Source organism: Aquarana catesbeiana, linkage group LG08, assembly GCF_042186555.1.
Source record: "Aquarana catesbeiana isolate 2022-GZ linkage group LG08, ASM4218655v1, whole genome shotgun sequence".
Taxonomy (NCBI): Eukaryota; Metazoa; Chordata; class Amphibia; order Anura; family Ranidae; genus Aquarana; species Aquarana catesbeiana.
The window spans coordinates 273,852,944-273,880,767 of record NC_133331.1 but is presented as its reverse complement, the minus strand read 5'-3'; positions in this window follow the sequence as shown (position 1 = coordinate 273,880,767).

Below are 27,824 nucleotides of genomic sequence, written 5' to 3'. Positions count from 1 at the left end.
AAATGACGGTTTAGGGAGAAGATGGCTCCGGGCTTCTTATTTAATGATAGACTTTTTAAGGCTTTTTAAAATGTCACTTTTTTTTGGTGAATGGGTAGGGGTAAAATGTACCCGATACCCATTCACATGGGGGGGGCGGGATCTATGGGCCTCTTTGTTCCTGGGGGCTTCCAGATTCTAATAAGCCCCCCACCTGCAGACCCCGCCAACCACTGGCCAGGGTTGTTGGGAGGAGGCCCTTATCCTCATCAACATGGGGGCAAGGTGCTTTGGGGTGAGCCCCCACCCCCCCATGTTGAGGGAATGCAGCCTGGTATAGTTCAGGAGGGTGTGGGGAGGGGGTGCGCTCGCTCGTCTTCTACCTTTCCTGACCTACTGGGCGGCATGCTCGGATGAGGGTTTGCTATGGATTTTGGGGGGGACCCAACGCCAAATTAAAAAAAAAATTTGGCATGGGGGGTCCCCTCCAAATCCATACTAGACCGGACGGACCTGGTATGGACCTGGGGGGGAACCTTACGCTGTTTTTTTCAAATTTTGTTTGCCGGTTATTTGTTTTTTTTACATTCAGATTTCACCGGGCAAGCCCACTGACAGCTTATGACTCATTGGTTGTTAAGGATGCGGTGGCAGGCTTCCCGGCCCCCAGTTTAGCAACCAGCTATATACAGTGTTAAAATAAATGCAAAACACATCAAAAATTGCATCACAAACACAACACTTTATCCTTTATTTATGGAAAAAATGTTTAGCCCCAGGAATATTACAGGCACAGAGAGAAGTGCAAATAGGGTACGCTAAAGATTGAGTAAAAAATCTATGAGTTTTATTAATACAAATATACACAATACAATATAAATGTACAAAAATCACCTAAAACAGTGGAATAAAACACCTAGCAATGTAATGGGACAACCGCTAAACTTGGAACACACCGCAGATCAAGACTAGAGGTCAAGCTGATGGGGTGTGTATATCAAGATACCCAACATGTTTCGGAAAGCAAAAGGGATTTTTTGACATGTATATTTCCTTCTTCAGGGGTTACAAGAAAGCGTGCCGTTCCATTTCTATTGAAAAAGAAGGGAGGGAAGTATATCAGTATTAGAGTAACATTTACTATTAATTGCAATAAACTGATTTGGCATAGCAACAATATGGTACATGTAATCGATGGAATTAATGTATCCTGTACTTACAGATCTGTGTTTTAGTTCAACAATACAAGTCAGTAGGCGAAACATCAGGCCCTGGATGTTGCTGAGCTGCACTTCAAAAATGCATTCATATAGATTGGGGTATTTGAAAAATCAGTCCCATGTAGCTGGAGTGCAAACTAGAACAGTTGCAACTGGATAAATGGAGACAGGTCCGGTAGTCGCCCTGAAGCGATCCAACAAAGCTCACGGGGATAACCCCTAACTAATGGAGAAGAATGTCTAGTTAAAAAATATAACAAAATATATGTATAAGGAAAGTAGTATGGTTATATATTAACAGTCCTCCATTGGGTTACGTGAACATAAATTAGTCACAACCCAAAGGAGGGCAATACATTAAAAGAATACGAGAGTAGTAGAAGCTGAGAAATGAACAGATTGCATTACCTGTGATTCAGATGTCATACCACATTCACAGAGATCCCTGGCATTTCCTGGCTGTGTAGCAATTAATGCTCACACTGACAGGAATATATAAGCCCAGGGATCAGAGACAAGCAATCAGAGCTCTGTATTGTTAAGGTCATGGTGGGGGAGAGAGAAAACACAGGTGCCTGGGATCATCAACTGATGTCTCCCCAGATCACCTGTGGCTCAATACCGATCCCTGTTTCCATCTCCAGTGGGAATCCCCCGGGCGATTCGGCGTCACCGCATCTAGCGCGGTGGCGTCAGACGTCGACATGGCTGCCGGCACGGTGGTGGGCGGATGCACTGGACGATGGAGGTGTCCAGTGCGCAAATGCGGAGAACAACTGTCTCCACAGAAGCATTCGCCCATGCAACCCAGAATGGGAAGCTGCCCCAGAATGGCATATAATACCACTGTGGGGCCCCTGTGTGCTGGGGAGCCTCGGTGAGCCACCAAGTGCAGTACAATCTAGACCTGTGAAAAAAATGAAGTGACAAATGCAGCAAAGTTTTCCCAGGGCCCTCGGTTATCGTCTGAACAGTTATATCTGTTATTTGACCGTAATGACTGGTGTCTGTAACAAGAAAAAACAGACAAGTGTCACAATATAATCAATACAATATAATATTTGAATATACTGATGCGCAATAACAATAAGCAACAAGCCTATAATTGTATAGAATAAGGTTCAGAGAACAATACATGTAACCATATATACAATATTATACTGTCACAATTAAAGAAGGAAGGAAGGAAGGGGAGGAGAGAAAAAGGGGGCCACATATGTGTATTTACAAATCTTTGTTGTAGGATCCTGAAGTGAAGACCGGTAAAAAGGGCTTGAGATTAAAGGCCTCATTGAGGCCAGGGGGCAATGTGGCATTAATATTGAATATCCACCTGAGTTCTCGTTGTAGGAGGAGTTTGTCAAGGTCTCCTCCACGAGAACTGGGGTGTACCCGATCCAAGACCAATACCTTTATCTTGGGGCAAATACCATTGTGGGTCTGTAAGACATGTCTGCTTAAAGGTACGTCAGGGTTGCTGGTCTGCTGGTCTGCATAGCTTTGATGTGACGATATAATCTTTGCCATAGATTCTGTACGGTCTTACCCACATAAAAGCAATTTCAGCTGCATGTTAATAGGTAGACAACTGCGCTGGTTTGGCAGTTTGAAAAATGTTTGGGTATGAATCGCATTCCATTCAGTAGATATATATTTCTTCTTGGGTCCATGTATTTGCAGTATGTGCATGAGCCACAAGGAAATATTCCTAATGTTTTACATGGATCTCCTCTCTTCGATCCCTGAAACTCGCTTTTTACCAATAAATCACTCAGGGAGGTGGCACGTCTATATGTTATGTTGGTAGCAGAGGGTACATAAGGTCCCACCACGGGATCTGAAGTCAAAAGGTGCCAATATTTTCTACAAATTTGTGTGATTGAAGTATGATCACTCGAATAAGTGGTGATGATACGATTGTGGGTCTCCGAGGGTTTCTTTTTAACGGTCAGCAAATCATGTCTGTTTTTATTCTCTGCCTGCTTGAAGGCCTTCTTGAGGCATTTGTGACTATACCCCCTTTCCAATAGATGTTGCTTCAAATTATTTGCTTCTCGCTTGAAATCTGAAGAAATTGGAACAGTTGCGCTTAATTCATAAGTATTGTCCATATGGTATGGACTCAACTAGGGGTCTGGGGTGGAAGCTGGACGAGTGGAGGATGGTGTTGCCTGCAGTGGTTTTCCTGTATAGTTTACAAGATAACATATTTGTATCATTTTTAAATATCTCAACATCCAAGAATGTAACCTTGGATGGATCGGAGATCATAGTAAACTTTAGATTAAATTTGTTTTTATTTAAAGCCGATAGGCACTCGTCCAGCAATTTGGAAGGTCCATCCCAGACGATGAAGATGTCATCTATGTACCTGTGCCACATGACAATGTGGCACAGGTACATAGAGAGATCCTCATCGCAGAAAATAGTCCGCTCCCATTCCCCCAGGTACAGATTGGCGTAGCCAGGGGCAGAGCAGGTGTCCCTGGCTACGCCCTGTACCTGGAGGAAAAGTCGATCATCAAATGAAAAGACATTATGTTTCAGTATATAAGCCAAAGAAAGGAGTATAAAGTCATTAAATGAATTTTCATGGTGACTGGTTTGTGAAAAGACTCTTTGCATACATGCAAGTCCCTTGGAATGGGGTATCAAACTGTAGAGAGCTTCCACGTCGATACTTGCAAGTATGCAACCCTCAGAGACCTGTACGCCCTCAATAATCTGTAGCAAATATCACGTATGTATGAAGGTATGGAGAGAACAAAGGGTCTCATATGCTCATCCACAAGGCGTGACAAATTTTCTGTGATAGCCCCATTGCCAGAGATTATTGGTCTCCCTGGGGGATCCGTGGTGTGTTTGTGAATCTTGGGGAGTGAGTAAAAAGTTGCTAACCTAGGATAAGGGGTATGAATGAATTTGAAAGTTTGTTTAGAAATTACCTTGTTTTGGAATGCCTCATCCACAAATGCATAAAATTTACTATTGAATGCCTCAACAACATCAGGACCGACTGGGCGGTACCAGTCACGGTTACTTAAGATTTTCATACACATATGACTATATTTGTCATTGTCCATCAGGACTATGTTTCCCCCTTTGTCGGATGCATTTATAGTGATTTCATGATTGCTTAACAAACTTTTGAGAGCGATTTTTCTAATTTTTTGTAAGATTTAAGTAGGGGATGTGGATTTCAAACTTTTGATTTCTTGACAGGTCATTTTTAAGAATGTTGATACATCCTGATTGAAGCTGGGTGCAGGGTATAGCGAGGATGTTTTTTTAAGGGAGGATTTTTTCCCCGGAAGCGGTGGCTCCCTTGAGGAGGCATTCTAAATCAATAGTGTCAATAAGGTCCTTAGGTTCACTCCGCTCGAGTAACGAGTTGAGATTATCCAAGGCTCGCCTCTCACTTAGGGTTTGAAAACCCTCCATGTCAGGTTTGGTTTTTTCAAACATACTTTTTAAGAGGAGTTTACGTGTGTATAGGTGAAGATCTTTAATCACTTCAAATTTGTACATCTTGTTTGTTGGAACAAAGGTGAGGCCTGAAACTTCATCTTGTGTGAGGGAGTGAGAGGAAAGATTAACAATATTAAGATTAGTGGGGTGGTATGGTGCTAGAGTGGCATTCGTGACCTGGGATTTGGGAAGTTTCCCTTTTTTTTAGGGAAAAACATAGTCAGAATTTTGGGGGTGATAAGAGTTGGCACATCCATTCCAATTGCCTGTCCTGCTCCCGCGCCAACAAAATTTATCCTTTATTTAGTTTATCCAGTTCTCCAACACCCTTTTTTGTGAACAGTGCCCAAAATTGAGCAGCCTTTTCTAGATGAGGTCTTACTAAAGATTTGTACAGGAGAAAAATAATTCTCTCTGGAATCTATACCTTTTTTATTACAAGAAAGTAATAAACTTTCTAACTTTAGAAACTGCAGTTTGGCATTGCATGCTATCATTAATGCTGCGTACACACGAGCGGAACGTCTGTCAGAAAAAGTCCGATGGGAGCTTTTCATCGTATATTCCGAGCGTGTGTATGCCTCATCTGACTTTTTCCGTCGAAAATTCAGACGGACTTAGATAGAGAACATATATATATATATATATTTTTCTGACTGAACTAATTACTATCGGAAAAAAACGCTCGTCTGTATGCTGTTCAGACGCACCAAAAACGATGCATGCTCTGAAGCAAGTACGAGACGGAAGCGCTCGGTCTGGTAAAACTAGCGTTCGTAATCGAGATAGCACATTCCTCACAATGCAAATTCTGCGATCTTAAATGCAGCGCATTCTTTTGTGCTTTATAATGCTAGAATAATGAATTTGTTTTGCTGCTGATATTCACACAGAGTTCGCACAAACTTATTTCTTTATTATTTTGCGTAATCTCATGACTAATCTTTTATTTTTTTAAAGCCAGATCTCCATAATAATGTTTAGAATTATTTTTTATGTTCATCTTTTTTTATTATTTTTTCTTTCATCAAGATCTCCTTTTTTTGGATTATTGAAAAATTATTTTCTAGTGATCTCCATAATTTTTTTTGTCAAGTTACCACAATAACATTATTATCTTGTATTTTTTAACCTCAAGGAGGCTGGTTGGTGTCCCTTGTTAATTTGACATTGTATTTTTGAAATGTACCTGCCTACTCACAAAGAAACTGTCCTATTTTTAGAAAAACACATAGGCAAGTATTTTCAGAAAATAAAATATCCATTTATTCTGGCTAACAAAATAAAGAGGAAGGCAGTGCTGGAGAAACCTTTGGTATTTGCGAAGCCTTTTGGCCCCCAGGGCACACATCAAGTCTGTGGAAAAAAAAATTGCTATCTTGAGGAGTCCATACAATTTGGAGCCCAATCAATATATGTCCCCAGGCTGTGGTACTAAACCAGCCTGTGTCTTCTGTCAGACCAGACTGAACCCAGGCTATCACTATCTTCTCTTCACTGCAGTCTTCCCTCCACGCTTCCCTGCAACCTTCCCTGCAGCCTTCAATGCAGCTTTTCCTGCAGCCTTCCTTGGAGGCTGTGGCTCGGGTGGTGACAGGAGGAGGAGGAGGATGGGCGAGCTCATATACGTGGCTGTTCTCAGTCAGCTGGCCCCTCAACCCCTTCTGAAGGGCCTCACCAAAAATTCCCTCACAGAGGAAGCGTTGGCCCTCCTCCAATTTCATCAATCTAGTAGCTAGATAGCAGCCATAGGCCTCTTCAGCGTCGGGGGGCTTCTGAGGACATCACTTGCTTCCTTAATGAGTCCCAATGCTGCCTCCTCCGTGATCATCCCCTTCCTGGGCCTTTTTGTTGTAAGGCGGAGGGGAGGCACCTGGGATTGGGTGAGGCTCCTACTGGGCCCAGCCACCTCCTGGCTGACACTAGGCCCGCCCACCTCCTGGCTGATACTAAGCCCACCCACCTCCTGGCTGACACTGGGCCCACCCACCTCCTGGCTGACACTGGGCACGGCCTCCTCCTGGGTGACACTGGGCCCGCCCACCTCCTGGCTGACACTGGGCACGGCCTCCTCCTGGGTGACACTGGGCCCGCCCACCTCCTGGCTGACACTGGGCCCGCCCACCTCCTGGCTGACACTGGGCCCGCCCACCTCCTGGCTGACACTGGGCACGGCCTCCTCCTGGGTGACACTGGGCACGGCCTCCTCCTGCCTGCCACTTTCCAGACCCTCCTCCTGGCTGAGCTCATCCTGTGTATAAAAAAGGGACATAGTGTTAGTTTTTGCTTCATCAATCACACACAATTTGTAGCTCATGACTTGCAAATTGAATGCTAATAAATAGAAAAGACTATCATTCTGACCCCAACATTTTTCATTCTTGTCCCAAACATTTTTAGCCACTACTGTCAATTGATATGTAAATCTCTTTTTTTTTAAATCATTAATTTGTTATCAATTATAACATCTAGTTAACATCATTAATATTAGGACAATAAATATGTATAAAAATAATATACCTGGCTCCAGCTGGGTGCATCCACTTCTTCCAGAATGGAAGGCCCAGGTTGTTCCTTGTCAGCCTCTGTTGAGGGAAGGGTGGAGGGAAGGCTGCAGGGAAGGGAAGAAAGTGATTCCCTGGCTTCAGTCTGGTCATCCAGAAACCGCAGTTTGTCGAAGCACCACAGCCTGGGTACATACACTTGCGCTGCTGCTGCTCCTGATCTGAGTGATTTCTGGATCTTATTATGCTCCTTCTTATACATGTTCCTCAAGATCCCAATTTTCTTTTCCAAGAACAGGATGGTTGCATCGGGCACCCGAGTCTTCACAAATTTCAGAAGTTTCTCCAGCGTTGACCTCCTAGCTTGTTTATTATAATATAAGCTGTGTTTCACCTCCTACAAATTCCTCATCTCCCTGTACCTGTCTATAAAACTGGCCATGAATTCTAGGTCCTTAAAGTGATTCATAAGACAATACAAGACAATACACAAGACAAAAACACTAATGTCAGCCTAAACTCTCATAATCTTATCCCAATATAGGCCTCAATCTTGAAGCAGTATAGGCCACCGATGGGCCAAGTTCAAATTTTACCTTTGTTTAGGACGCTCGCCACTTCCGTTCCTCTTTCCACACAGAACATACGTACGACACATGCGTGTTAGCTTGATATACACTGCGCATGCGTGAAACTCCGCCCGCGTCGCCCGCCCCTGACGTTCTTTCTAGAATATTCCCCGCCCCTTCTCTTTAGGCGCTCAGTAGGAGCGACTTGGCGGAGAAAGAGCAGGTGTGTGTTAATTCCAATAACGAGGAGGAGGAAAGCCCGGAGGCAGAAACGTCCCGATCCCGGAGGAGAAGATTTAAGGCCTCAAATATGGCCTTTGTAAAGATGGTGGACCAATTGAGGAGGAACGACTATGATGGGAAGCATGGACCGTACACCAACCCTAATGAGAGAAAGGCCAAGATCATGACTATAGTTGTGAAGAGTCTGCACAGGAATTTTGGGGTATGACGATCCAAGGAGCAATTGAGGAAACGCTGATCAGACCTGAAACTGAGGGAGCAGAATCAGTATAGAAGAATCAAGAGAGTGCTTCTAAAAAGTAAGTAGTTGTCCTGTGTTCCTATTATTATTATTACTTGCATGCTGCGCCGTGTGATTTTTTTAGCTGTTGTACAGTTTAAAATGGCGTCTTTCATGTTCGTGGGCACAGTAATCGGTCGTTGGAAACATTGTTCGCTCATTAAATACGATGTTTTGGGCAGATACAGGTTAAATACATTTGGTCATGCCTATTTGTCTAAAAATACGTTTTGTACATTGCTGTCTAGGAGTGAAATGCAAGCTTAATTCAGTGTAATGTAAGGTGATGACACTCAGCAGCTGTTTACACATCTGGACTCAGGAGCACTAGTGTGGGACACAACAACAAATTTTTTAGGGTGTCCCACACAGGTGCTCCAGTGGATACTTGGGGTGTCTCCATGTGTGAAAATTGTCAGAAAAAGGTAAGTATTCCAGCTTTGGTAAGGTAAAAAATCATGTCTTCAGCTTGGAACTCTGCCCAAAACAGACAATTGTACCCCACTTCCCAGCAATGTTTCATATTCCTATTTCTAGACTCAAATATCTGTGTGCTAAGTATACCTTTTGTTTCATTCTCATAGAGGAGAAAAGACTCAGAGGACACCACTCAGAGGACACCAGGAACCCCACACCTCAAAAAGAAGGGGAACTCAGAACAACACCACACCCCAAGGATCTGGAGGAAGGAGAGGTGGAGGAAGTTGGTGAGATTGTCACCACAACAGGTGAGTGTCTGACACCCCAGCTTCAGGTAATATATGTATGCCTGCATATTTATAATACATGTTTTTCCTCAAATTTTTAGGTGATGTGCTGGTTGTCGAAGAGCAAGCTGAACATTTCACAAATGACAGTGCACAAAGGCTAATCCAGGACATCATAGTGTGGAATGGTGAAATTGACATCATAAGGAATAAACTCAATGTTATGAAACAACAAAGGAAGAACATGATTGATGTGTTGGGGAGAATCTGAATTTCTTCAAAATGCCACCATTTTAACATTTGTTGGACTTTACAAAAACTTTTTTTTGACATTTTAAAAGCCAAATTTTGAAGATGTACACAGTGTGTCAACATGTGCTATCTGCCATCAGGGGATATTAATGTACGTGCTTTGTGGGTGCAACCCCTTCCTCGTAACTCTAGTAGGTGAGAGGAAGGGGTTGCACCCCCAAAACATGTCCATTGATCCCCCATGATGGGAGATAGCACATGTTTACATTAGGCATGGGATCAGGAAGGAAATACCCATTTTGACTCCCAAATTGTGTGCATCTTCAAAATTTGGCTTTTACAGGGGTGACATCAACCCATCTGATGAAGGCAATATCAAGACATTTTTGACACTATAATGTCTGATATTGCCTTCAGTTTTTCTACGTTGAACTTTGTAAGTTCCAGAGTTGGGTATGTTATGTTTAGAAACATGCGTGTTTATAACAAAAAAAAAAATTGTAAAAAACTTGAGGAAGAAAAAAAAAATTTTACAGCAAAATTTTATAACGCACACGTGAATGTGGATAGAGTAAAAAGTTTGCTAATCAACAATGTGTGGCTTCTTCTTTCAATGCTCAATACCAATTTTTGAAGTAATTTTGTGTTTACTGTGACAATGGGGCTTATTTACTAAAGGAAAATCCACTTGACACTACAAGTGCACTAGGAGAACCTAGGAGACAGCCAAAAAGAAACACAAGCAATAAAGAAAAATCAAGATTTTATCAGATATTTTTTTTTTTATTAAAAAAATATTTACACATTGTCTGGCATAGTACTGGCCCCCCTACCCATAAATTAATTTACATATTTCTGCCGAACTTCATGGGCGCTTTGGGGTGCCAAGCCAGGATGGCCAGTATCCAGGCCCATCAGGGGATTCGCAGGAAGTCCGGCCTCAGGCCTAACTGAGGCAAGATAATTGTGGACATTTTTCCTTTAAAAAATGTGCAATATGCAGCAGGATAAGATGATGTGGTTGATTTTGTAGTCTGCTATGTGTATTGCTGTCAGAAACAGGCGGAACCGGCTGGCCATTATCCCGAAGGCATTCTCAACGACTCTTCGGGCTCTGGCCAGCCGGTTCTTAAAAACCCTTCTCTCCGGGTTGAGGGTTCTCTGGGGGAATGGCCTCATCAGGTGCTCGCCCAGACCGAATGCCTTATCAGCAATAAAGACGAACGGGAGTCCTTCAACGTTGTCCGCATCAGGTGGCAATGCCAGGCTACCAGTCTGGAGACATTTATAGAACTCGGTCTGGGCGAAGACTCCTCCATCCGACATCCAGGCATTCTTCCCCACGTCCACATGGAGGAACTCATATTGTGCTGACACCACCGCCATCAATACTATACTATTAAACCCCTTACAGTTATAATAGTAAGACCCCGAATGGGGTGGTGGCACAATGTGGACGTGCTTCCCATCTATAGCCCCTCCACAGTTGGGAAAGTCCCAACGGTCGGCAAAATGGGATGCCACAGTCTGCCATTCCTGTGGCATTGAAGGAAACTGTGGAGTCAAAACAGAAAAAAAAAATTTGTACTTTTGCACATAACATTGCAAGCAGATTAGACACAAACATTCTTGCCCAAAATCAGTATAACATTTATTTTAAGGAGTATTTAAAGACAAAAATATTAGGTCCACTTATCAGATTCCTCACCCCCTCTGATGGCCCATTGTAAAAATTTTAGGGCAAGGGAGGGTTCCAGCTGAGTTTGGGGCCCAAAAAAAAGCCTATGGCACTCTGCCTGAATTTAAGGACAACAATAACATTTGTACACATTTTAGGGGGTGTTTTGGGTAAAGCACTACAATGGAGCTGACAAAATACATTGTTAAGTGACTAGGCTAGGTATATATGGGCTCAGTATAGCATGATGGGGAGGTTAGTGAAGGCAAATATGCATGTAGGCCAAAAAAGGAGCATTAAAAGCTTACAGCATGCATGGGGACAAAGGGGACATTCACAGGAATGATGAAAGAAATACAATACATTAGCAAACATTAAATACATAGAATGTCATGTTAAAGGAGAAAACTTACCTTAATATAGTCCTTCTGCAGGACCTGAATGATAGCAGAACAGGTCTCTGGGATAATGATCCCCAGAGCCTGGGGGAGATGCCTGTTAAGAACTTGAGGCCCTGCAGGCTTCTCCCAGTCGCCAAGTACCGCAAAGTGGCGACTAGCCTCTGCTCCGGAGTAATGGCTGGCCTCATGCAGGTATTCTGCCTGCTAATATAAGGGGTCAGCAAAGCCAACATACGGTGAAAAATGGGGTCCGTCATCCTGAGAAAGTTTCTGAAATCATCAGGATTATTCTCCTGGATCTCACGAAGCAAAGGCATATGAGAGAATTGGTCACGCTGGGGCAATCAATTCTTGGTCCATGAACTCCTCCCCACCCTGTTCATGGACTGGGCTTGGGGCAAAGCAAAAACCCCAACACCAAGCCCCAACACAGCACGAACTCTTGGATGACTACGTCCCTGCAACATGACTTCAAAACGGTCGGCTGGTCAGAACGAGCTAACAGAACGCACTGAAGAACAGCAAGGCCTGTGAAGAGCGAGCTGAAAATCAGAAACGAGCAGACAAGAACACACTGAAAAACAAAAGCGAACTGACTACACGCACTGAAAAGCAGATACAAACCCACAAGCACAAACTGAAGAGCAGTAACGGACTAAAAAAGCACGAAAGCTGAAAAGCGCGAATCGTCTCTCACCAAACTTCTACTAACACAAGATAAACACGAGATTAGCAGGAGTCCAAAGGGTGATGCACTGGCTATTGCACTTCCTTTTTCTAGTCCCGTCGTACGTGTTGTATGTCCCCCTGTTCTTGACGGTCGGACTTTGGTGTGACCGTGTGTATGCAAGACAGCTTGAGCGGATTTCTGTTGGAGAGTTTATTCCAACGGCAAAACCGCTCGTGTGCACGTGGCATTAAGTCTATGATATACCAGAACACCAATATCTTTCTCCACCATATTATAATGTCAAACTTATTTTTATAGTTTTAAAGTTGAAAACTTTTAACCCACAAAACTTTATTGCGTTATGTCAATAAAATTATACTTTAACAGTATGTATATGACTCTTTGGTTATTGATTGAGAGGTAGTACCTTTGTCAAAGTCTAATTTTTTCTTTGGATACATATTCAGAACTCAAAGACTACAAATAAAATCAGACCATTGCATCCCTTGTGGTCCTAATGCAAACACTGTCAAACTCATTCCACTATTAATAGCATACAGAGTGCAGTGGTCAGGAGTTTGCCATATATAGCCTAGCATACAGAGTGCAGTGAGCAGGAGTATGAAATGCACAACAAAGTGTATACAGTACATGGTACAAGAATGCATGTCCTGTAGGGCTCAGGAGTGGGTAAAACTAGGCACAAATTTGAAATTCGTCTGGTTCACCAGGAAAAATAAGATCAATTTCTACCAACAAATATAAAGAAAAATTGTAGTTCCATATGTGCTATAGAGTAAATGGAAAAGCACTCTGCCTACTCCTTGCAAATAAAGGATCTGACATGTCAGAGGGTAAAAGTTACTGTATTAACCTGTGGGTGGGTGCAGAAAAACACTCAGGGGTAGATTTACAAAAATTGATACACTGGTGCAGTTGTGCATGGTAGACAAGCAACTTCTAACTTCAGCTTGTTCAATTAAGCTTTGGCAATGGAACTTGGAAGCTGATTGGTTTCTATGCAGAGCTGGAACAGATTTTGCACTCTCCAGCTGTAGTAAATAAACCCCTCCGAGTCCAAGTACAGAGAAACCGAAATATACTGTAACTGGAGCTCAGCAATACAGAACAGGCCTGGCGGGAAGGCAACCCGACCGGGAGCACTCACAGCAGGAGACAGCGGTGTGTCAGTAGAAGCAGGCATAAGGTGTGCCAAGGGCTTCTGTCTCGAGGGGTGGAATGTACCCTGGCCGGTCCATACCCAAGTGGGAAGGCTTCCAGATAGGATGGCATGTCTCTGCACTTTCCCTAGTCTTAAGGAACCACTCCCTAGCGTTAAGCACATTCCTTGCCAGATGGATGACCTGTCCCCACTTTAGCCACATGTAAAATGTGTGCCAGCCCAGGAAGCTAGGGTCCGAAATATACACTGCCTGACCCAAGATGGCCACCAAAGTCACATGGGTCTCTCTGTGACCGAGAAAACCATAGAGCAGCTAGGTTCTTCTTGACTTCCTCCTCAACCCGCATTGTTGTTGCAGATGGGCACCACCTGCAGTGAAGAAAATAGCACCTGCCTACAAACCCTTTATGATTCAGATTACAAGAAGAAATCATATTGAAGCTGATTATCCAAAGTGAAGGGATGTAGATTTTTCAAACTGCCAACTTTGCCCCAGGGGGAAGAAAATCATAGGTTAAAGATGACAAATGTCAGTGGAGACACTAGGTATCCCTGAACAGGGATATTGATGATAAAAGATGGAGAGTTATCCAGGTGGCCAATTTCAGGGAGGGCAAAGGCCTTTCTTTTAAGCACTATGTAATTTACATACATTTGGTAAGTATTTAGTTGAAGAGACAAGATTTAGGCATCTCAGGCTTAGTACAAAAAAGTGGAACTTGAGGACAATGTGCCCAGGAGGGCCATCTGACTGCCTTCAGGTAAGGGCCCTATGGAACATGACAAACTAACTCTTTGAAGGGAGCCAGAATTGAGCCTTTGGGGTCAGTGATACTCTCCAAGAGTCCTTGTGAGAGCTGGTGAGATGACAACTGCCCCCCCCCCCCCCCCTCTTCTGCACACAAGCCTACAGGACCTGTCAGAGGGTTGTAATCAGTAAGGTATTAGTTCCTCTGTTCTCCTGGTCCAAAATCTGTCTATTCAAATGATAAATTGCGAACATCTGTATAGTTCTCTAATCACTAAATAAATATGAACTTCTGTCTACTACTGGCCAATTAAATGCTAAAATAATGGTGAGATCAGCTTGCCTCTTTATTTTCATATCACACCAGGTCATCCTTCCTGAGTTTGCCCCAGCCTGTGACTGGACAGTAAAAGCAGCAGTGATGATCGTCGCTTTCAGTTTTATCATTTTTGTTCCTATTCCAGTTACATATTTGCATATTATATAAGGATGTGATTGCCTGCCACTATGCTGTAGACATTTTGTTTAGTGCTTGGTACACTTTCAATAAATCTGTGTTTTGTGCAAATATACCAAAGCAAAAGGGTCATTAAACATCATCCTTCCAACAGCACTTTATTACCTTTTTTTATTTGCTTACCTGCCACTCCCTTCTACTGTCAGGGTTGAGAAAATTAAACCCAGAGTCACGCTAGTCAGGGGACTGTCTACAGGACCTGTGGAACAGCACTAGGCCACAAGGTACCAGCACTGTCACATGAGAGGAAAATAAATTAGTTCATCCTAAGAAGTACTGGTTCTTTTCTTGGCTACCAGCGGCTCAACAGATTGCCCACTGAGCAATGGAAGGGTGAGTGTGCCGTTGGGAAAAGGGGGTATTAGGGCTCATTCAGACAGGTGTTAAGACTCATCCTCTGTGCTGAGCTATTTTCTTCTGCCTGTGCATCAACCTCAGACCTGTGAGCAGGCAATCCATAGAAGTGGATGCAAAGGCAGCAGCTGCATGGACGCAGATGCATGTCAAAATTCAACTTGCAGGCACAAGCGGGTGCACAGATCTGAACTGAAGTGTGCATTAGGATTCATGCACCTGCTCCTTTCTGCATACCATTGAAATTTGCACTCCTCTCTTTCTTCATATTGGGCCAATGGTAAATTGTATGTCAGTTCATCAAGTTGCTTCCTGTTGAAGACTTTCATTCAACTTCCAAGTAAAGGGTGAATTCAATCCCCTAGAAAATTGCAATCAAGGAAAAACATGGGAATGGTCAGATCAAAATTTATTTTCAATATTAGATTGGGGAAACCAAGATAAAGCGTAGTATGAAACCCAAAAATTCAGCCATATGAATTATGTACACCAAAGTAATCTGTAAAGTCTTTCATCTGCAGATGTTGAATACGCCAGATGTCTACTAGCTGCATTGCATATAGCCATTTTTCAAATTTTGTCATCGCTAACATTGAGCATGGGGTTTTGCCAGAGGTGCAGTCCAGCACAGAGTCCAGAAAAAATTGAATTCTACCTCTAAAATCACCCTCAGCAAAATCCCCCACCGGAGAGAGCAAAGACAAAAGAAATAGGACCTGTTGTTGATTAGATAGCTATATATTAGCCATTATGATTGGTTTCTGCAACAAAAACCCTTTTATGAAAACATATCTCCTCTTTGGATCACTGTATTGCTGAGCTATTTCAAATGGAAGGTAGGTATGGATCCTCTCTCTCTCTTTTTGATTTTTGCATAGTGTAGTCCATTTAGTAAAATATTTGTGAATCGAGGTATGTTTAATCTGCTTTAAATGTAATAAATGTAATACTTAGAAAACGTACCATTGTTTATTTTTGATCAAGTTATATAATTGTTTTAAAACCTGCAAGCTCCTGTACCTGCCATCTGTTCTATGGTAGCTGTAGTGAACAAGGTTTATTTGTTGAACCGGCCCCTTGTGCTTTCACCGCCATTGCTTCTATTATAATACTATAAAAAGAACAAGTGTACTACTAAGGGTATAATGGCCAAAAATGTGATGGTGACATCAGTGCAGAATTTGGACAGAAGACAATGTAGAATTCTTTGTGTGTTTTTGATACACAATGAATAAGAACTGTGCATTAATCACAAAGGCCTTGAGCTGTCTATGAGATTGTTACAGGCGTTGCATGGTACGGGCTGGGTAAAGCACACATAGGAGTGAATGCAAATTATGCCTGGAGTCGATACACAGATAAGGAGTACGTTAGCAGCCTTGTGATTTGTTTGAAAGTGACACTGTGTTAAAGAGACATGTTACACTGAGACCTGAAGTCCTGAAGTCAGTCCCTCAAGTTGCTTCAGAAGAGACAAAATTACCAAAAGTCCTAAACTAATTAAAATAAAGTAACAAGTACATTATTATTATTATTATTATTATTATTATTATCCTAAAGTAAGAAGTAATTATTGTGACACCTCTTATAGTTTAATCGGGCAGGTTTGGCACATTGGTGGTACTACACAAGAAGTATTACACCAAATTAGGGACAAAGGTGGGAGGTTTGAGCTGGAGTATAGGGGATTTTTAGCCTAGGATTAACCCTTAACTCAGTGTTTGTCAAGACACCACCTGTTTTGAGTGGTAGTGCTGAGCGTTTCTTTCAGCAAATACATCCAGATTGCGCATACAGGCTTTCCTGTAGGGACAGTGGATTTCATGTGTGGAATGTGTGTAGTAATGAAGGGCCTATTTAAAAAGGATTTAAAATGGACAAAGGTCCTCTTATGCATTTTAAGACGTAAACAATTTCACACAATTTCTAATATCAACTGCCAATATGTTTGTAGAAGTATGGACTTTATAGGCACCAATGGTAAAAACAAAAGGTTTTTATTAGTAACAATTCACATATAATAATATAAAAGGACATAAAAGGATATATAAATACATTGCTGCAGCATCCTACAGTTTGACATTGACATCTCCAACTATAGCCACTGAAACGAGGTCATGAAATCTGGCGACCCTGATAATGTTCAGCACGGCTGGAATAGATGGTTGTAATAATAGATAAGCGATATACGCTTCTTCAGGAGCCTATTTGCATTTTTCTAAACGAATAAAGAGACATTAAATAAGTATACATACAACATGTACATTGCATTAACGTTAATTATAAACAGAGTATTACAGCTGTATCTGAAATCGAAAAACCAGAGAGTTACATACACAGTTGGGTTGAGGAGAGATGTGGGGACACGCCTGGTGGTTTTAACCACTTGAATACAGGGCATTTTCACCCCCTTCCTGCCCAAGCCAATTTTCAGTTTTCAGCGCTGTCACATTTTGAATGACAATTGCGCGGTCATGCAACACTGTAACCAAATGAAATTTTTATCATTTTTTCCCCACAAATAGAGCATGCTTTTGGTGGCATTTGATCATCTCTGCGGTTTTTATTTTTTGCTCTATAAACAAAAGAAGAGCGACAAGTTTGAAAAAAAAACATAATATTTTTTACTTTTTGCTATAATAAATATCCAATTTTTTTTAAAAAATAAAATTTTTCCTCAGTTCAGGCCGATATGTATTCTTCTACATATTTTTGGTAACAAAAAATTGCAATAAGCATATATTTATTGGTTTGCGCAAAAGTTATAGTGTCTACAAAATAGGGGATAGTTTTATGGCATTTTTATGATTTATTTATTTTTTTTACTAGTAATGGAGATCTGCGATTTTTATTGTGACTGTGACATTGCAGCGAACATATCGGACACTTTTGACACCATTTTGGGACCATTCACATTTATACAGTGATCAGTGCTATACAAATGCATTGATTACTGTATAAATGTCACTGGCAGTGAAGGGGATAACACTAGGGTGCGATCAAGGGGTTAACTGTGTTACCTAGAGAGTGATTCTAACTGTAGGGGGAGGGGACCGATCGGTGTTCCTCTGTACTGGGAACACATGATCAGTCTCCTCTCACCTGACAGGATGTGGATCTGTGTGTTTACACACACAGATCCACGATCCTGCTTTGTTAATGGGCAATCGCGGGTACCCGGCGGAGATCGCGGCCACCGAGCACGCGCATCAGCTCCCGAGTGACGCAGCGGGGGCACGCGCGTGCCCCCCAGACGGCCCGGGAAGCCCAGGACGTCATATGATGCCCGCCCAGGATGGGAGATCTCTCCTGTGGACGTCATATCATAATGAGCGGGATGGGAAGTGGTTAAAGGTAGAAAAAGTAGTAAGGTTCTACACCAAAAGTGATTTTCCTTAGAATACATATATAAGGACAGAGACCACCACCAAACATGGTAATGCTATACCCTGCACCAGGAGTCAGTATAAACCATACTGCCAAAGGTTGTACTGATAATCACAAAAATACACCTACCTATGACCAATGTCATTGGATACAATATAAATAGTAGCCTCTCAGCATAAATAGTAGAAAAGGGTTGATTAGTGGCAAGTCAATAGTACCAAGTAAGGTGAGACTAAAATCTTCCCTTCCCTTTACTCTTAATATAATGATATTGATTATTGGTGTAGATTTGTGTATTATTTTTTATATACATTTATATATTTATAGATGGTCCTGTTGACAGTCGCCAAATAAGTCCCCCCTTTTCTACTATTTACACTGAGAGGCTACTATTTATATTGTATTCAATGACATTGGTCATAGGTAGGTGTATTTTTGTGACTATCAGTGCAACGTTTGGCAGTATGGTTTAGGCTGACTCCCGATTCAGGGTATAGCATTAACATATTTGGTGGTAGTCGCTGTCCTTATATATGTATTTTAAGGAAAATCACTTTTGGTGTAGAACCTTACTACTTTTTCTACCTTGAAAAGTTATAATTAATGTTAATGCAATGTACATGTTGTATGTATACTTATTTGATGTCTCTTTATTCATTTAGATTAATGCAGATAGTCTCCTGAAGAAGTGTATATCGCAAAACATGTAGAGCTTATCTATCATTACAACCCTCTATTCCAGCCATGCTGAACATTATCAGGGTCACCAGATTTCATGACCCCGTTTCAGTGGCTATAGTTGGAGATGTCAATTTCAAACTGTAGGGTGCTGCAGTAATGTTTTTATATGTTCTTTTATATTTTTATATGTGAATTGTTACTAATGAAAACATTTTGTTTTTACTATTGGTGCCTATAAAGTCCATAGTTCTTCTCCAAACATATACATTCGATATTAGGATGTGGCACTTTATACCATGTTTGTGTACACCCACAGCACCATCCTGTGTTGGTGTACTTGTTTAACCACTTGCTGACCGTCTCACGCTGATATACGTCGGCAAAGTGGCACAGGTGCGCAAAACGACATACCCATATGTCACTCCATCATTGGTGGCTAGCGGGCGAACGCCCGCCGTGGGAACGTGTCCGCGGGTCCCGCGGACTTGATGTCTTACGGTGGCCCACAATCATGGTGCGGAGAGGCAGGACGGGGAGATTTCCCTGTTCTGCCAGGCAACATGACAGGGATCTACTGCTCCCAGTGATCGGGAGCAGTGATCTCTGTCATGTTCTAGTGAGCCCATCCCCGCTACAGTTAGAACACACTGAGGGAACACACTTAACCCCTTGATCGCCCCCTAGTGTTTAACCCCTTCCCTGCCAGTGACATTTTCACAGTAATTAGGGCATTTTTATAGCACTGTTCGCTGTATAAATGCCAATGGTCCCAAAATAGTGCCAAAAGTGTCCAATCTGTCTGCCGCAATGTCGCAGTCATGATAAAAATTGCAGATTGCAGCCATTATTACTAATAAAAAAAGTGAATAATACAAATGCCATACATCTATCCCCTATTTTGTAGACGCGATAACTTTTGCGCAAACCAATCAATATTGCAATTTTTTTTTTACCAAAAATATGTAGAAGAATACATATTGGCCTAAACTGAGGAAGAAATTTGTTTTTTATATACTTTTTTGGGATATTTATTATAGCAAAAAGTAAAAAATATTGCTTTTTTTTTCAAAATGTACGCTCTTTTTTTGTTTATAGTGCAAAATATAAAAAACGCAGAGGTGATCAAATACCATCAAAAGAAAGCTCTATTTGTGGGAAAAAAAGGACGTCAATTTTGTTTGGGTACAATGTTGCATGACTGCAAAATTGTCAGTTAAAGCGACACACCGTTGTATTGCAAAAAAGGGCTTGGTCAGGAAGGGGGTAAATCCTTCCGTGGCTGAAGTGGTTAATTATCTATCATCAGCTGCCTATAGTCTGCTTATAGAATGGGCAAGGATATTACAAACGATGCTGAATAAGTGTTTTAAATACAGAATAAGAAGTAAAAAAAATGTTTGGAAGTGAAAGAAAAAAATAAAGCTGAACTCTAGACAGCTATAAAAGACACAAATAAACCCAGCTCTGCAAAGGCTTTAAAAATCTTTACAGGTTATCAGTTTAGAGTTAACCATAAATTATGGCACTAGAATTATTGCACTCACTCAGACATTTGCAACTATATTTCACATGTTTGTTACAATTGAGGTTTGCATACACATGCTCACCTTATTCTACACTTTTTATATAGGGTGTGATTAGGTGACAGGGGTACTTCATTTTTTTTTTAATTATTTCTATTTATTTTATGAAATTATTTTTACCCTTTTATTTTTATTTACTTTATTGCCATCACAAGGAGGCAAACAATCACCCTATATGATAGCATGGTCAGGTGACAGGTACTCTTTATGGGGACCTCCAAAGTCTCCTTTGCCCTCCAATGCAACTTACTTAGAGGAAGCAGTTTCCTGCAGTCTTGGGCTCCCCAGTGGAACTGGGGAGCCCAAGAACCAGTTTGACTACTGCCCATGGGGGAGGTGGGTTTTTTGAGAGCCCCATAAAAGTGATTGGATGGGTCTAAAGCCACCCAATCAATTTTACCGGAAAGCCCTGCGCTGGCTCTTAAAGTTGGTATCAAGCTCACAGTTGAAGCAGCAGCTGTGAGCTTGGCACTTGTCTACCATGACGTTTTATAAAGTACCTTAGTAGACAAATGGTTAAATGTATTTTTTAATGCAAGCAGTATAATTACCTGAATTTGACCTTATGTCTGCCTCTTTTAGTCCTTGTACAGTAGACCTGGAGTGTTGGAGGATGAAGCAGTACAACAATTAACTAATACGTTAATGTGATGACAAGAAGCATACTGATAATAGTTGTCTGCAGGGTGATAGGGTCACTGTTCTGCTTCTCTTTTTACTGTCCAGTCACAAGCTGGGTGGGTCCAGGCTGACCTGAGCTCTGTTGAAGTGGTTTGAATGATGTTGGTTACTATCAGACTGAGGATATCAGTGACAGGAAAAAATACTGCAAGGGAAATCCCTGGATTGAAGTTCAATTTTGCAGAAAAAACGGGTTTTGTTTTAGCTTTTGAGCAATTCATTTTTATCTTAATGGTTTTGGCTGGAATTTTGCTTTAACGTTTTCTACAGTTATAAAGCAACAGTAGGGCATCATCACAGTCATACTTCTGATTTAAAAAAACAACCAAATAGCACATGTATGAAGCTCATTTGTATGCTTCACAAATGTTCTTACGACTGTGCTCACTTCTGGATTTCAAGGCAAGCAAGCAGAGAGCTGTACAAATTAATGAAGTTTAAAAAAAAAAAGCCTGGAAAAGAGCCCAGTCCCATGGCCATAAAAATCATGTGATCGACCTCCCCTCCAGTTACGGAGTTCTCCTGCTGCATGATGCTCCACACCACAGCCGGCATTTTATGAAGTAAAGCTAGCCATACATTGGTAGATTTTTGTATAAATGTTCATGCAAAAAATGTCATCCGTACATTCAATTATGTCAGCAGAGACTTGACGAATGTTGTTGGAAAGCAGTTTTGGAATGAATGGAAGAATTTCCCAAATAAAAACCGCATTGATTGTTAGAATCCTGTTTATTCAAGATCATTTTTCCATCTTGCTCGTTTGATTTTTTCATCACTGCAGCCAAAAACAATCATCTATTTAACCCTAATAACTATTAGAAAGATCACTCTGTTTGCTTCATGGTAAAGATATGTCTTTTGCCTGAAAGTTTTACACTAAGGCCCAGTTCACACTGATGTGACAACTGCTCCGAGTTTGGAGCACTTGTCGCATCAGAAGTCGGACCCCAGTCTGACCCCATTCTGTGCAATGGAACCGTTCTAATTGGTGCGACTTGAGTCGCTCAGACTTAGAAAAGGTTCCTGCACTACTTTTGGTCCAACTTTGGTACGACTTGCATTGACTTCTGTTAAAGAAGTCGCATGCAGGTCGTGTCGAAAGTCGCGCTGGGGTAACCCCCCCGCTAGCGGCCAAAAAGGGGTTAAATCCACCTGTGGTATCGCAGCGCTGCCCCATTGATTTCAATGGGGAGCAGCGGTGGAGGAGCGGTGAGTTCACCGCTCCTTCACCGCTCCAAAGAAGCTGCTGGCAGGACTTTTTGTGACGCCTTGCCAGCGCACCGCTCCAGTGTGAAAGCCCTCGGGCTATACAGGCGCTATTTTTAGCGCTGTAGCGCCTGAAAAACGCTGGCAGTGTGAAAGGGGTCTAACTGACAATTGCATACTCATGCAACGCTGTACACAAACCTTTTTTCCCACAAATAGAGCTTTCTTTTGGTGGTATTTGATCACCACTGGGTATAAACAAAAAAAAGACTATTTTGAAAAAAATAAAATACAAAATTTGCACTTTCTGCTATGAAACATATCCCATAAAAAAAAAAAAATCAAATCAAATCTCTTAATACATTTTGGCCAACATGTATTCTGCTAAAAAAGATCCCAATAAATGTATATTGATGATTGCATGAAAGTTATAGCGTCTACAAACTATGTGATATATACTGGAATATTTATTTTATACTAGTAATGGCGGTGATCAACGACTTATAGTGGGACCGCATGCAATCTGACACTAGCTGACACTTTGTGGGAACTAAATAACTGCCACTGACATCACCAGTGACATTATTACAGTGATCAGCGCTAATAACATGCACTGTCACTGTACTAAATACACTGGGCGGGACACAGTGGGTTAACATCTAGGGCAATCTAGGGGTTAAATATGTGCTTAACAAATGTTTATGTGTGTACTGTGTGCTGCTTTTACTAGGGATCTAGTTGCTTTCCTTCCCTGCTGTGAGTTTATACTCACAGAGTTGTGTCCTGTGAGACGCCAGGCGGCAGAGGTCAATCACTGGCCAGGACCCGGTGATCGGCATGTGCTGTGACAATTAAAATATATATATGCGCTGTCCCCCCCCCATACTTAAAAACTCCTAACTGGACCCCACCAGCCTGAACAACTTAAGAGCCATCTCCTTGCTCCTGTTTATCTCTAGACTTTTATGACACTTATTCTACAACCGCCTGAGCTTCTACCTCACTGACAACAACCTTCTTGAACCCTTACAGTCTGGCTTTTGCTTACTATACTCCACGGAAACTGCCCAATTAAAACTCACTAATGATTTACTAACGGCTAAAACTAATGGCCACTACTCCATACTCATACTACTAGACCTCTCTGCGACCTTTGATAGTGTTAACATCCTCCTCAAAAATCTCCACTCTCTTGGCCTTCAAGACTCTGCTCTCCACTGGTTCTCCCCCTACCTATCACAGCGCTCCTTCAGTGTTACCTATAACTCTGTCTCCTCCTCTCCTCTTTCTGTAGGGGTCCCCCAAGGTTCTGTCCTCAGACCCCTCCTCTTCTCCTCTCAACTTAGTCAATTGGTAAACTCCCATGGCTTCCAGTACCATCTCTATGCTGATGACACACAAATCTATCTCTCTACTCCGTCCTCACCTCACTCCTTCAGTTTCCTCTGGCATTACTAACTTATTAACTGACATATCAGCATGGACGTCACACCACTTCCTCAAACTCAATCTTTCTAAAACTGAGCTTGTAATATTCAGAGTTCCGTTTTACATCAGAGTCCTTAGGGTTCCCCCTTACAGTGTAAGGGGGAGCTCTGCAGACCCTGATGTAAAGGGAAACACAGTGGACCCTGATGAAAGGGAAAACTTTGTGGACTGTGATGTAAAGGGGAACTGTGTGGAGTCTGATGTTAAGGGGAGCTCTGTGAACTCTTATGTAAAGGGGGGCTCTGGTGGTCAGAGACCCCCTTACATCAGAGTTTCCATTTACATCAGGGTCTGCAGCATCCCCCCTTACAGCAGAGTCCTCAGAGTTCTCCTTTACATCAGAGTACGCACAATTCCCTTTTACATCAGGGGGAGCAGAGTTCTCCCTTGCACTGTAAAAGGTTGGTAGCCAAAGTCCTACCCCACCACTGGTCAAAATTTGGGGCTCTTAGCACATATGGTCCTGGAGATATGGGGCTCCTTGCACAGCCTGTCAGATGCTACATACAGCGCGGCCAGTTTGAATTCAAGCTGGCACATGCTGTTTACAGCAGACTGAAAGAATAATCTTACACTGCTTCTGACATCTTGTCAGAGGCACTGAGCTTAATGGACAGCTTGGAGCCTTGGACCAATAGTAAAGCCCCATTGGTCCAAACTGTCCAATAAAAATGCTGCAGTGAAGGCTCTCCTCTCACTGCAGTGTCATAGAAGTGGGCATGTGTCTAAAAGATACATGCTCCCTTGCAGCCCAGTCCTCTTAGGAAAGAATATTGGTTTATGGGTACACGGTTTACCCATAATCCCATGTTTTTCTCACACAGTTAGGAGGGAGAATCTGCTGCTGAAAGGGTACTTTTTTAATCAAGCTAAATAATATATTATTATGCTATATGTTATAACTAGGGATGAGCTGAACACTCCCCGTTCGGTTCGCACTAGAACTTGCAAACAGGCAAAACATATGTGCGAACACACGAACACCGTTAAAGTCTAAGGGACACGAACATGAAAAATCAAAAGTGCTAATTTTAAAGGCTTATATGCATGTTATTGCCATAAAAAGTGCCCCAGGGGACATGTATCAATACAAGCAGTGATTTTAATAATGCAACAATAAAAATGCTTGATGGCTGCTGATCCAAGACTGATTCATTTTTATGAATGTGAGCCTCTCAACAGAGTCTGTGGACAGGTGCACTCTTTGATCCATTACAAACCCTCCAGCAGCACTGAATGTGTATTCAGAAAACACGCTGGATGCAGGACAGGCCAGTAGCTTGAATGCATATTGATCAAGTTCTGGCCAGTGGTCCATCCTCAAGACCCAGTAACCCAGAGGATGCTCTGTTGGAAAGGTCTCCAAGTCTGCTCTTGCCCCTAGATATTCCTGCACCATAAGTACTCAAATATGCATACATAAATAAAGATGCAAAAAATTATAAGTGAAATTCATAAAAAAGTACATGTGCTGAAGCACTAAGGAAAATGTCAATATAATTTCGAAAGAAAATGAAATCAAATTAAGTGTCCGTGAACCACCACAATAATCTTCTACCATGTGAGTGATGAGAATCCTTGCAATCTGGGTCAGAAAACGTCTTCCACCATCACCAGGCAAACAATCTACTCACCAGAAGGAATTGACACCCATTACAGGTGGTCAAACCAAGCGCAGATACCAGTGGAAGTGTGCCTTCTAAAGGGAGATTGATCCACGGCCCGATATACTCCAATGATTGATCAGCCCAGTATACTCCAACGATTGATCATATGTTAAAAGATAATAAAAAGAAGGGGCTCCTCATTGCGTAGTATAAAAAAATCCCTTTATTCCATACGAGGCATCGGCATAAAACATAGTTAAAACACTTTGCCCGAATCAAAAAACATGCAGGTACACCATTTGCATTCCACCTGCGTTCCAACTAGCGGAAATGACGTATTACATGCCCTATGATCCGATGCATTTCGTCAGTAACGTCTGACGTAATCAGGAGTCATGTGGTTGGATGTGTCACTTCCTTTATATATACACCTATATGCCTAGGGGCGCCCGGCGCTGGTTTCCCTCTGCGTCTGCATGCTCTTCAGGCTGCAGCATGTAATTAGAGGTGCAGCGCAGCACTGGAGCCAGTGCTAGAGGAAGCAGAGCCAATGCTTCCTGTATAGCGGCATCTTCTGTCACATGGGCAGGGCAAAGGGGGTGGAGTCAGGGGTGGAGCCAGTGAGGACGGAAAAATTAGGTTTCGCCTAGGGTGTCAAAAATCCTTGCGCCAGCCCCGAATTTAAGTCAATGTCTACATTAATACCAGCAGAATGTAAAGTATTGAGTTCGTAAATCCATTCTGTTTCATTTTTTTAAATCTTTTGTTTCATATTACCCACCCACCAGTGTGGTACAATTCTGTCAATTCCACAAAAAGAAGCCACACTAGGATCCTGATTGTGGTGGGTTCTGAAATAGTTAGAAAGACTGTGTTTCGGAAACCCAATCTTAATAAAAACTCACCGCCCTCCACGACATCTTCATCACAAATTCCTTTAACCTACTTGCCATTACTGAAACCTGGCTTCACGAATCGGATACTATTTCTCCTGTTTCCCTCTCCCATGGGGGCCTTCTCTGGACTCACTCCCCCAGACCAAGTGGACGGAAGGGAGGTGGAGTGGGAATCCTTCTAGCCCTATGCAGCACCTATCAGGTTCTTCACCCACCTCCCTCTCTGACACTCTCCTCTTTTGAGGCACACTGCATTCGTCTTTTCTCTCCCATTTCTCTAAGAATTGCTGTCATCTACCGGCCCCCTGGACCGGTATCAGCCTTTCTTGATGACTTCTCTGCCTGGCTACCCTACTTTCTCTCTTCTGAAATCCCCACAATTATTCTTGGGGACTTCAACATCCCTGTCAACACTAACACTACTATTACTTCTAAACTTCTCAGTCTAACCTCATCGCTTGACCTGAAGCAATGGATACAGGCTCCTACCCACTCCAATGGCAACACCCTTGACCTTGCCTTCTCCTATCTGTGCACTCCGTGCAACCTTTCCAACAATCCACTCCCACTCTCTGATCACCACCTTATTAGTTTTGCTCTCTCCTTGTCTTCCACCTCTTCTCCCTCCAACCGCCTAACAGTTACACGCAGAAACCTTCACCACCTCAACCCTTCACTTCTCTACTCTGCTACTGATCACCTCTATGACAAAATCTCCCCCCTGTCCTGCCCCAACCTAGCTACTTTCATCTACAACAGCTCACTGTCTTCCTCCCTAGACAAGCTGGCCCCCCTCACTACACGCAGAATTAGGCCCCGACTGCTACAACCCTGGCAAACAGATGACACCAGAAGTCTCAGAAAACGTAGCCGCGCTCTTGAGCGCCTGTGGCATAAGACTAAGACCCAGGAAGACTTCACACAATACAAATCTGCCCTCCTAAAATACTACTCCTGCCTTCACACTGCCAAACAGACCTACTTTATCACACTCATCAACACCTTCTCATCCAGTCCACGTCAACTCTTCTCTACCTTCAACACTCTACTCTGTCCTCCACTGCCTCCACCCACCAACTCACTCACTGCCCAGGAGATTGCCAATCACTTCAAAACTAAGATTGATACAATTCATGAGGAGATCGCCAATGCGCAAAAACCTCCCCCATGCAACACCCCATGTCCACAGATACAATCATTACTTCCCTCATTCAACCCTGCTACTACTACTGAGGTTGCTAAACTTTTATCTAGCACTCATCTAACCACTTGCCCCCTGGATCCTGTTCCCTCGCAAATGCTACGCTCACCCTCTGACTCGATTCTACGCTCTCTAACTCATATTTTCAACCTCTCCCTCTCTTGTGGCATCTTCCCAAACTCTCTAAAACATGCGCTAGTCACCCCCATACTAAAAAAGCCCTCACTGGATCCCACCAATCTCAACAACTTACGTCCCATCTCCTTGCTCTCCTTCTCCTCCAAACTTCTTGAAAGACTGGTCTACAACCGACTAAGC